The following is a 9,970-nucleotide window of genomic DNA, read 5'->3' as shown; positions in this document are numbered from 1 at the left end:
CTTGACAAGGGCACTAGGGGAATTGTATGTAAACTTCTCTTGTAGCTGAATCCAGCAAGTGGGTAGCTGTCCTTGATGCTTCTGAGAATTGCAACTACACCTTGATTCAGAGCAGAGAAAGGAACCTCTTCAAAACCCCCTACACGGCGTGTGATGTCAAGATTCTGGTAATCCATTTCTGCCAATGGGCTGCTCTTGTACTTCTATTCAAACTTGGACTGTAAATGCACTACCTGTAAAGGGGCTTTCTGCAAGGTAATGGTATAATACCATAAGGGAGGAGAAGAGGAGTGCACCCAAGTAGTGATCACAAAACAGATGGGGCTGTTTCACTTGCACTGCTTTTTGATTTCCTAATGTTGTATTAAGGTTAGTGTTTCCCCAAAGACCCTCACTGGGGATTAGCTGGTTCCAGCTTCTTATTTACTTTCGTCTTACCCTAAACCTTTTATGCAAATTCTAGAATGAGAACTACTACTTGGCTTTGCGCTATACAACAGTTGATGGCGAAGTAGGGTATGTGCAGATGAAATGTCCAGTTAGTGCAGGAGAACCAACAAAAGCACCTGCAACTACAAACACAGCCACAAAATCAACAAGGACCCCTCCAGCACCGGATGTGATGTGTAATTCCTCCAGCATGATGATGGTGCTGCCCATGGATCCTCTGGACCTAGTTGAGCTTTTAGGTGAGTTGGGATGTTGCTAGACACCTGTAAGTGGTATTTTTTTTTTTTTTTTATCTATGGCACAGTAGGGAAATCTTACGGTAACTTTCTTTTGTAGATTATTCCGACAAATGGGTAGTCGTCAACAAGGCCCCCGTTTATTGCAACTACACCTTACTACAGGGAAGCAGAAGGACCCTTTTCATAACCCCATACAAAGCCTGTGATGTCAGGATACTGGTAATTATGGGTAGGGAGGTGTGGGATATTTTAAAACCAACCTGAACAATAGTGGGTTTTTTATATTGGTGTGTAGACTTAAAATGGCTAAGCAGGTCTGAAACTCAAGCAGCTGCACACTGCAAGATTTCTTGGAGGCAAGTTGTTGTCTTATGACAGTTTTGTATAGATCAGCAATCTGACAAAATACTGTGCATACTTCCATCACATTTGGTTTATGCAGGCTGTTATCTACTACATTTCATATCATGTGTTGCCAGAAAATTGTGAGTTTTAGCAGATGAAACCCTCTCCTTGCATGCAAAGCTGTCTATCAAAATCAGACACTGTTTGCATATGTCTGATACCATTTTTGGAGAATAAAAATTCTGTCATTGGGATCATGAACAGTAATAAATGCATGTCCGATTTTCCAATACAATCCTGAACCTTCAATCGCCCCTGTATTTGTTACATTAAACTGTAAATAAAATAGCATCCCCTGCACTAAAGTTTGTGCCATGACTGAAAATAACCTCCCCCTTCCATTCGCTCAACCAACTGGCTTATATAACACTAAGTTTCTTCTGCACGAAGTCGATTCTCTTCACTAGTTCTGCCCCTGTTAATATTTAACGTGCCAATTAAGATTCTGCATTAGAAGTGAGGGGGGTAAAGAAGTGACAGTAGATTAGTCACTCAAACTGTCACTTGGCTTTTTATGGAATCATCAGTTGGAGTATGTGTTTTCACTGCCATAAATAAAGGGGCAAGTGGTTTATATAGGGACATCCAAGGCAAATTAAATCCTATGTATTTCTTGGCAGACTCCCTTACCCAGGGTGCCTTAGTTGTATACAAAATGCATATCAAGAATTACAGTAGTTAAGAGCAAAATACAATGACTGCAGTCTTCTTAAGAGCAAATGCAAAACCCGTTACGATTTGAATTCGGGGTAGAAGTGTTAGTTACATCGGGGTTAGATAGTGAAATCAAGATACTACCACAAACCATTGTGTTCTGTTTATACCACAAGTATATGTAAATCAATTACGATTATTTTATCTGCTGGATGTTTACGGTCATTAACAGACTAAGCTTTGACATGGAATAATTTCAAACCCTGCTTTATGGGCTCTTAGCCCAAGGTTCTATCCAAAATAGGTAATTACAGTTTGGAGAAGTAGAGTGCAGGCAGATCGCTAACCTGCTATTTCTTGAGCAAACTCCTTCTCCAGGAAATGAGTAAATCCATAGAAATGTGGAAAATCCACATTTCCATAGAAAAGTAGTATAAAATGCATATTGGTGGCAGTATTTAATTACCAAAGCGCAGCTCCATCCTGAAACTTCAAACTACAGGCTTGGAATGTACAGACTTGTTTTGCAACTAGTCCAGGTGAGTGTTCTCCCACTGAAGTGGGACAACACGAAGGCGTTGTTGAAAAAACACTGGGCTTCATAGTTCTGAAGTGTGCCTAGTAGATCTTCTGGTATTTGTTTCAAAGCATGCCATTTGTCACTGCTGCCATGATCTAAATGTGGCTATTGCCCCGAGCCTGCAATTGTTTCCTGAAACCAACTTCCTCCTTGTTCTAGAATGAGCACTACATCTTGACCCTCCGCTATACAACTTCTGGACAACAAGCTTATGTTCAGATGAAGTGCCCAACTGGTGCTCTAGCACCCACAAAAACGCCTTCCTCTACAACCACTACTAGAAAACCAACAATACCCACTGTCTGCGAAGCCTCAGTCATGACAATAGAGCTGCCTGAAGGACCAATTGAACAAGTAGCCCTGATGGGTAAGTTGTGCCTTGTCCCAGATAACTTCCCACCCAAATTGCTTGGCAATGAGGATAACGCTGGAAACCAAATCTCATGGCAACCTTGCCTTTTGCAGATAAATCCAACACTCTGGTAACTGTCCAAGATGATGGCAGAAAGTGTGGCTACAGCTTGGTGCATGGGAGAGGAAAGAACATCTTCACAACCCCTTACACAGCCTGTGATGTCAAGATGCTGGTAAATATTTTTAGCTTTCTGTACTGTTGCTTTTAAACTTCCTATGCATGTAAATACCCTCACTTGTGCTCTCTCTCCTCCCTTGATTCTCTTCCAGAATGGGAATTATGTCCTGACCCTAGTATATGTAACCCTTAGTGGGAGAAGGGTACAGGTGCAGATGAAATGTCCAACCAGTGCAGCTTTACCAACAGGCTCCCCCCTCCCTCCCTTTGGGGTTTCTGTCCTCTGCAGTGATACTTGCATGACAGTGGAGCTTCCTGGGGGACTGCTACAAGATATCCATTTAATGGGTGAGTTGGCTTGGTACACAGTAATGTGGGTGCTGTGAAACAGAAAGCATGCTCTAAATGTGGCATCTGTTGTAGATGAATCCAACAACTTGGTAGCTGTTACCAGTGCTCCCAAGACTTGTGGCTACCATTTGAAGGGAAATGGCAAAAACATCTTGACTGCTCCTTACAAGGCCTGTCATGTCAAGATCTTGGTAAGCTGAGGGCAATTGCAGCTGTGATCCCATTTGTATTGCAAAGTTATCAAAATCCTGTCAAGAATGATCAACTCGTTCTACTTCTAGAACAACTTCTATATCCTGAGAGTCATTTACACAACGTTTACTGGGGAGCAAGGAGATGTACAGGCCAAATGTCCTGTTCCTGGTCTAGTACCACATGTGGGTGAGTATTTGTACACTGGACAATTCTTCATAATGCAGGAGTGCTTTGTCTGGTGTTTGTCTGCCAAATGCTGTTGCTGCATGTTGCTTTTACTTGAATACAGTGTGCCTCTTGACCATTAATTTGAGGACTTCCTTACCCCAGATATTAACCTAAATTACAGGGTCTTCCCTATACAACCTGAAACATTGAAGTTTATTCTCTTGCAGGGTGCAAGATACCAAGAAGTCAGCAGGTTGCTTGTGGTCCACCCAATGCTGATCCACAACTGTGTGTGGCCAATGGATGTTGTGTGGATGCAAGAACTTCCCATTGTTACTATCCTTTGGATGGTATGGCTTGGTTTTACACTTGAATATAACTGCTCAACTAATGAGCAATCCAGAGTAACTTTGAACAGCTTGTATAGGAAAACTTTGGGGAGAATTGACCTGATTTCAATCTTGCTGTACAGGAGACTTTGACGAGTTTCACTATTTGCATTAATGTAATTCTTTGCTTCTGCTTTTCAGTGTGCACTGCAGATGGGCATTTTGTATTCTGTATATACCGCACCTCAACCAAGCCAGAAAACGATCTGAGCAGTCTAGTAATTGCAGGAAACCAATCCTGTGTCCCAGTAATCTGCACTCCAGACTTTGCCGTCTTCAAATTTCCTGTGACTGGCTGTGGGACACATGTCTTTGTGAGTTCACTTCTCCTGGCGTTTGCATTTTTGTCACTACCACAAATCTTAGTACTAAGACTTTAGGCTGCAGTTCTTATTTATAGTCCTATGTTTAAGGGGGGATATTGGGGTGCTAATCTACTAGTTTTCAGCTGGCCTAGTTGATTACAATCCCCTTATCTGCTTCAGTGTTCTCACCTGCAAGCTTTTTTTGTTTTCTGTAGACCGTGGCAGAGACTACAGTTTATCTTGCTGAAGTTCATGGCTTGATTCGGGGGAACCAGCAGATGTATGGACAAATTACCAGAGACACCCCTTATCGGTAATCTTACAAACTGGAAACGGGCAGACAGGTTTCTTTCAGCAAGAAGTTTTAGCTAAGTTACAGCCTACTTTGTTGGTTGTAATGGGTGGGTGGGGACCCCCTGATCTGAGTAAAAGCCTTCTGTTTTGTCACGGACTGGACTATCTGTGCCAACAAGTAACAATTGATTCTTTATCTTCACTGTCTCTTCTCTGCACTGCAGTTTCCACGTGGAATGTCGCTATTCTAAAGGAAACTTGGCCAGCACTGGTTACTTTGTGGTGAACCCACCGCCTCCATCAGCAGCCTTGGCTTTTGGATCCCTTGGGGTTAGGTTAAGGATTGCCACAGGTAATTGAACATCATGCATGATGGTTTTTTCACTATTTTAATAAGAACGGTGTACTTGATGACAAAGGTAATGGCTTTCAGCAATATTTCTCCCCTTTGGTCTTGTGGAGCTGTATCCCAATGTTGGGCATCATGTCCCATAATGACTGCTAGATTTGACTGGCTCAAGTCCCTCTTTCAATGGCTGGTGTATTAACAATGATGCAAATGAACTTGGTGTCTGGTTATTCTAAAGCAATTATCTTGCAGACACCAGCTACTCCAGCTTCTACCCACAGTCCCATCTGCCCCTGAGATTCTTGCTTGGAAGCAAGGTGTATCTGGAAGTGCAGCTTGTAAACCCTCCTAACTCCAGTGTAGTTCTGCTGGTCCACTACTGCATCGCCTATCCCCAGTCCTCTCAAGCTGCCTGGGTGATCATCTATGGAGGGTGAGTATCCTGATTGTCTCCATTTGTCTGGACAAAGCAACATGCCAGGGATTTGTCCAGCAGCAACTGCCAGATGTGACCAGTGACCAAATTGACTTTTTTTAAATTTTATTTTTCTCTTTCTGAAATCAAACCTACCCAATGGATGGCTATATTGGCACCTACCTGTATTTGAGCTGTTTTTATATAGGATTTGTAATTTCAGCAACAGGTTAGATGAATGGCTGCAAACACCTAAAGTAAATCTTTGCAAGCTAGAGTGTTGCAGCTGCTAGAAGCATTACAATATGGCTGCCATGCACATCAAGCCTCCTAGTTGGCAGCTGTAGGACTCCCTTCTGAATTTCTACCCCACAGTTGTCCAAACATCCTGGATTACAGCCATGCTGCTGGCCTCCATGTCAGATACAATAACATGCCTGTATCCAAGCACACTCGACGCTTTGAAATAGAGATATTCCAGTTCCTGGACTACAAGACCAAGCAGCATCTGGATGAGGAAGTGAGTCTTGGTGGTCCAATTGTATATACTCAAGGTTGATTCCAAATGCCTAGTCCATAAATTTTAGACTAATTCTTATCTACAGGTGCTCTAACTCCATTTACTTTCTTTTTAGATCTATTTCATGTGTTCAACTGAAGTGTGTTCCCCAGAACACCGTGTTTGTAATGAAGGATGCTTTGATGGGAGAGGTATGTTCCTGAAAGGCGCTATTTTGGACTCCCAATTTCAGAGGTTATTTTTAGGTCAAGCCTTAAATTTTATTGCAGCATGAAGTCTTCCATCTTGTGTTTTTTAGACATTCCCTGAATTTAAGTTCTGCTTCCTTGGTCAACACTTGGGTAGTAGTTATTCCACTTTCTCTTTCTCCTTCCACAGAGATGCCTATTCCAGTAGATCTTGGTGTGGGAGCGCGCTGTGCAGGAAAACCTTGTAAATCAAACGTAGAAAAGCGAGCTGCTCGTGGTCATACTGGCCTCGTCGATGAGGGAACTTTCACTTTGGATGAGAATGTGCCTCTTGAATTAACGGGTAAGTGATTTTTGATATCATGTGTATAGATGCAGTACTAGCCTTTTCATGTATTGCTCCCTTGAAGATGGAGGTTGTGCTATTTTGGTTTGGGCCTTAGCCAGACCTGAAGCTTAATTTATTCCTCACTTCAACACCAAAATGCTTTGCCGCTAACTTTTTTTTTTTTTTTTTTTTCTTCCTCTTGCAGAGAAGTACTGGACACACTTCCATGGGCTGCTGGGGCTGCTTGGTTTGCTGCTCCTGGTATCTGTTGTAATGCTTTTTGTCAAATGGGTTGCCGTGCATATTGTCAGGTCCCAGAGAAGCAGTCTCTAACTTAAATAAACCTGTATCTTGTGTTTTGAAATTCTGCCTCCTCCTTGTGGGTTTATTTCCCCTGCCAACTATTTAAATTCCTGTACCTAATAGGGGGGGTGGTGGTTACATGTTATCAAGTAGGATTAGAGAAACTGACTTGTACAGCATGTTAGATGAACTGACAGCTGCATTTATTTTTAGAGCACTTGACCACTTCTGCTGGTGCCAGAGTTGGTACTTTGCCACTTGCTGGAACACCAGAAACCTTGACTTGCTGTGCAGTTCGGTAGTGCTCTAAGGGTTCACTACTTGTGTTTATCCAAATACTAAATTTCCTAGTCTAACATTTTTTGAAGTGTATTGCATTTAACATGGTGTAGCAGCCATGACCAAGGGCCAATACACTGCTGTGCAGTATGCAAGTGTAGAGATTTTATTTTTAGGGCAATTGTGCCGTCTTGACACTGATTACAATTCCCTGAATATCTGGTGCTGGACAGCTGCTACTTCTGTGCTGTCCCTGCTGTGAGACAGGGCTTTGGATTGTGGGCAGACAGAAGTTCTCTACTTGGTTATATCACAAGACTATTTTACAGAAGTATAACACATTTGCATGCTTTTTTTCATGTAATCTTGTGGGCATATTCAGCTGGAATACATCTGGCACTTTATTTATTTATTTTTTGTCTTGGCTGTTTCTGAAATTCATAAGGAACAATGACATGACGCTTTCTGGCCACTTCATATACCAGAGTCTTTTCCACAAGTACTAAAGTTATTCCAGTGAGAAGCCTATAAACAAGATGGTGGCATATGTTGACGTGTACCACATTAGTGTGTGACACCAAATGGCTTGGAGAGGGGCAGAGCTTACCTTAACAAGGAGTGCAAGTTGATTAGTGCTTGAAATGGGGCACTAAATTAGTGAAACAAAACTGGGTCAAGACAAACCCATCTGTCAATATGTGATTGGTTTTTGAGACCCCTAGCCACAAGGAACAGACTTGATAAGAGTCATCTGGTAAAAGCATTACTGTGTGGAGAGCAGGGTCAGTTTTATGATGGAGAGCTTTAATGGCTGATCTTGGCTCAGAGGGAGCTTTGTTGGCTTTTGGGTTAGGGAGGCAAGTCAGCTGGGGATAGTTTGACTCTGTCAATGGTCCCTACAGGTCATGTGACTGCTGAGTCCAGGCAGAAGTTAACCAGGCTGGCCCTTTCCTCCAAGGTTAAAAAGAGGTGACTAGCTTGACTGCAGGAACAGGGGTTGTTTATATTCTATGTTACATAAACAAGGTGACATTCAAATTGGTGACAAAACAGTGGTACAATCGAAATAACAAACCAGATCGATGCATTCATCACAATGATGAGGAACTCTTTGCAGCCCAAAGCCTATGCATTCTATTTAATTGTCAGGAGGAAACACATTCTACTTTGTTCCCTGGAGTTCTCCTCCTGTTAGACCAGTTTCTTTGTTTCTATTCATTGTGTGAGACGGCAGGCTTATTTTATGTATGGGCTGGACAAAGATAGTACAAAAAAAGCCAAATGCAGAAAAGGGGGAGGAGCTATGTTAAGTAGCTCATTTTCACATCAAACTGGTAACCTAAAGTTACCCAAACTATTGTCCTAGTTTACTAAAGTCTTAAACTTTTTTTTTTATGTTTGTGAAACTTCAGTTCAGCCAACTGAAGTCTTTTAATATTTAAAACCAAATTGTTTTTCAAAGTTTTCAAAATCTCTTGCCCTAAATAAAATGTCAAAGAAACTGAAATGACAGTCAAATCTGATCTTTTGTGCATTTTGATTTGTAAGTGAACTGTAACATTAGGGCCTCATCAAACACTACATTCTGCAATTTTGAATACTGACTTATGATACTGTTAATTCTGGAAACTTTTTTATTTTTTTAAATCGTTGGCTAAATTGCGTTTAATGTCTTACACATTTCTGTGCATGGGTAACTGTGGCAAAGTGGTGTACTCTGTACAGGTGCAGGAGTGATGCCGTGCATGATGAGCCAGACAGATTTATATTCCAAAGGAAACAGGGTTTATTTTCACACATTCCAGGTCTGGTGACCAAAGGAAAAGGTCCCTGGCAAATGAAAGCCTACTTATTTGAAAACAGTCCTTTCAGCTATGTATTTTTGACATTGTATCTTTTTTTTGTGTTCCCTGAAAAAAGACAAGGGTTGGAACAGGTTAAAATGAAATAAGGGTGTTTTTATGCACAGAACATAGTTTGCTGAAATGTTATGGAGTTAGTTATCTGGTATTTGTAACACAGGCTATTTTTTTTTTTTTTTTTATAATATAGATAGAGCTAGGATTAGATTTTTACTAAGGCAAATCTGTCAAATAATAAAAAAAAAAAAAAAAAAAAAAAAAAAAACCTACATATCCTTTGTTATGAAGGTAAAAGTTAGCACCTTATAAAACCTGGAGACTATTATTGAAAACTGCAAAGCATTATAAGCTGTTAACTCTTTAGCCAGTGACAGACCTTGGATGATTGAAATTTCATGACCCATAATTAAGACAAATTGTCTCCTGTAAAAAAAAAAAAAAAAAAAAAAAAAAAAAAAAAAAACTAAAAAATCCCTATTCACAGAGTAAGAAATAGGTGATATTAAAAGAACAAGAATAGAAGATGTAAATATAACTAAGCAGATGGGTTTATACCTTCATTGAGAAACATGCGTTTGGTTCACTGTTACTGCTGAGGCTGGTGACACTGATGCTACAGCTGGAACTGGCAAGACTGGTGCTGCTACTACTAGAATGTATATTGTAGCGAGTCGGCCTGTGCGCCAGTAGACAGTACTGTATAATGTTATAAACATACACCAGGTAGGGCAATACATGGACAGAGCACCAGTGTGAAGTTAGTGACAAAAAATAAATATACCCATTTAAATAAAGCAAACTCAGCTGCTACATATTTTTTTTTTACAACACATCAGTATTAAAAACAGTATTTACTTGGGTTTTTATTCTCTAAAGAAACCATTAGGAAAATATATATTTTTTAAAACCTTTTGTTGCCAAACACTGAATTTATGGATAGAATTACCTCAGTTTTTTCTAGCCCATGGCATCATTGCCATCGCTCAAAAATACAAGACACGAAAAGCACTGTAAACGAACAGCTATGAATTGTTTAATATGGGGGAATGGGAAGGAATTGCCATTGCACAAGAAAAACATTGATTTATCAAAACGTATCGTAGCTAAATACCACACAGGACTGTCAGCAGAAAAACAATATTAATATAAGAAATAAAATCACTA

The 9,970-nt window shown here is 40.7% G+C and overlaps 1 long non-coding RNA gene across 1 annotated transcript; it reads left to right on the top strand.

The window, feature by feature from the left end:
- Window positions 1–451: 451 nt before the first annotated feature.
- Window positions 452–2,679, top strand: LOC121321126. The gene is made up of 3 exons (XR_005950912.1): window positions 452–689; window positions 787–908; window positions 2,488–2,679. It is a non-coding gene; the product is annotated as an uncharacterized LOC121321126 (long non-coding RNA).
- The last annotated feature ends 7,291 nt before the right edge of the window (window positions 2,680–9,970 follow it).

The sequence above is a fragment of the Polyodon spathula genome, chromosome 9, assembly GCF_017654505.1.
Source record: "Polyodon spathula isolate WHYD16114869_AA chromosome 9, ASM1765450v1, whole genome shotgun sequence".
In the NCBI taxonomy this organism is placed as follows: domain Eukaryota; kingdom Metazoa; phylum Chordata; class Actinopteri; order Acipenseriformes; family Polyodontidae; genus Polyodon; species Polyodon spathula.
This window is presented reverse-complemented; position numbering and strand designations above follow the sequence as displayed.